Source organism: Microtus ochrogaster, unplaced genomic scaffold (genome assembly GCF_000317375.1).
Source record: "Microtus ochrogaster isolate Prairie Vole_2 unplaced genomic scaffold, MicOch1.0 UNK65, whole genome shotgun sequence".
Lineage (NCBI taxonomy): Eukaryota > Metazoa > Chordata > Mammalia > Rodentia > Cricetidae > Microtus > Microtus ochrogaster.
Genome location: NW_004949163.1, coordinates 2,116,402 through 2,118,921, shown reverse-complemented (window position 1 = coordinate 2,118,921; position 2,520 = coordinate 2,116,402).

Here is a 2,520-nt window from a genome sequence, read left to right as displayed (position 1 = left end):
CACAGTTTAATTTTGAAACAGACCACTGTATTTAGGCATTTATGGCCCCACTGTCACCAAATTTGACAATTTAGAATCAGCTGGTTTCCTTTGTTTCACAGTCAGACAATCCTCAGGGGTTGTCTGAAGCTTTGCCCTCACCCATGGCATCCACATCCTCTAGGGATGCCTGAGTATGGTCCAGAAGTCTGTGCAACACCAAAGCCTCCTGAGTGACCAGGATATTCAACCATCACCGTTGTCCCCACTCTCCCAGGACAGAGACCTTGATGAGGGCATTGGGCTTACACTTTTATTTATAGAAAGTGTTCCAGTCTGTAATCCACCTACTTCATAAAGAACTAAAGACAGTGGCTTTCAACCCTCCTCATGCTGTGACCCTTTAGCAAAGTTTCTCATGTTTTGGTGACCACCACCCGTTAAATTATTTTCATTGGAAAGTCCTTACTGCAATTTTGCTGATGCTATGAATCATAATAGACATATCTTAACTGCAATTTTGTTGGTGCTATGAATTGTAACAGACATGTCTTTGCTGCAGATGGTCTTTGGGAGGGTTGATTCCCACTGTTTGACAACAACTGCCATAAAAGGGCTCTGTGGGATTTCACAGCACCGAGCCAGGTGAGTGTCCAGGTCCCATGATTTCTCAGTCTCTGTTACACAAGCACCATGTACATGTATTCTGCACACAAGCAGAGTCCTGAGAGGGACCAATATCTTCACGACTCACCCACTACCATAAACTCCTAAGTTAAGCTGGAATATTGGAATTTAACTGCCAGCATTTTGAGGATTTTCATCCCTTCTTTGGTTTTGTTATAGGGTGAGTATACCACACATGTTGGTGGCTTCAAAAGGGCTATGCAAATTTATGTCCTGTAACTGACTTATGTGCCACAGTCCACCTTCAACGTGAGACTTTAAAGAATAGCTGGTTTTGCACAAATTTCATACCAATTCAGCCAGGAGTTTTCTGGAAACACAACTTACTACACTGGCTCACGCTCTTAGGCCTGGGTGGCACAGTTCATCAGGCACTCAGGCTATGAGCAGTGAGATCCATGTGTTCACATCTCCTCATATAATCCCCTCGTCCCGGTTCTCACAGATCACCCTTATCCTGAGATCCACTTTATCTCAGAACTGCCTTCACAGGCCATGTTTCCATTCTCTCAGTCTAGATGGCTATGCACACCTTGTACACTAGACCAACAAGTGGAGATTTCCAGTAACTAACATGGCTTCCCCTGAACACAACACAAAGCAGGGCTGAGGACCCAGGTTCTGTAGGCCAGTCCAGTATGATGAAACCAGGACATATGACTGCAGGCCACCAGCATAGGGTAGGGTCTTTCCTTGGTCTCACAACATGTGCATCAGCCAAGCCATATTTGAACCTGGTTCCTCTCATGTTCATGTGTTATCCCCTCAGCATGCTCTGTGGGGACCCACAATTCCTCCCCTATCCCAAAACAGGCACAGACACATTTTCATCCTCCATTTCTCTGTCCATCACTAGGTGGCCCAATGGTGTTGCACAATTTTTTAACCTGAACCCCTTAATGGGACATTCTGGTTCTCACCCCCAAATTTTAATCATATAGAATTACCCAGGATCCTATGGTTCACAGTCAGACATCCTCAGATATTTTCAGAAGCTTTGCCCTCACGCAAGGAATCCACATCCTCTGGGGATGCCCGCATATACCGCAGAGGAATGGACAAGACCAAAGCCTCTTGAGTCACCACCACTGTTGTCCCCACTTTCTCAGGACAGAGACCATGATGAAGGCATTGAACACACAATTTCTATTCATGCAGAGCATTCCAGCCTGTATACCACATACTTCATAACGAACCAAAGACAATAGTTTCTAACCCTCCTCATGCTGCAACCCTTTAGCAAAGTTTCTCATGTTCTGGTGACCAAAACTCAGAAAATTATTTTCATTGAGACATCCTAACTACAATTTGTGGTTGTTATGAATCTGAACAGAAATATGCTAACTGAATTTTTTCTGGTGCTGTGAATTGTCACAGACATATCTTTGCTGCAAATGGTCTTTGGGATGGTTGATTCCCACTGTTTGACAACAACTGCCATAAAAAAGCTCAGTAGGATTTCACAGCACCAAGCCAGGTGAGTGTCCAGATCCCATGATTTCTCAGTCTCTGCTATACATACTCCATGTAGATTTTTCTACATTCCATCAGAGTCCTGAGAGGGACCAATATTTCCTCGAGTCCCCCACTAGCCTAACTCCTAGGCCAAGCTGGAATCTTGTAGTCTATATTCCAGCATTTGGAGGATTCTCATCCCTGCTTTGGCTTTGTTACAGGGTGAGTATACCACACTTGTTTATGGCTCCAAAAGGACTATAAAAAATCGTGTCTGTAATGGCCTTATGAGCCACAGTCAACGTACAATGTGGGGATTTCAAGGAAAGGCTGGCGTCACACAGATTCATTCCAGCTTAGCCTTGGAGTTTTCTGGACACATAACTTCCTGCACTGGCT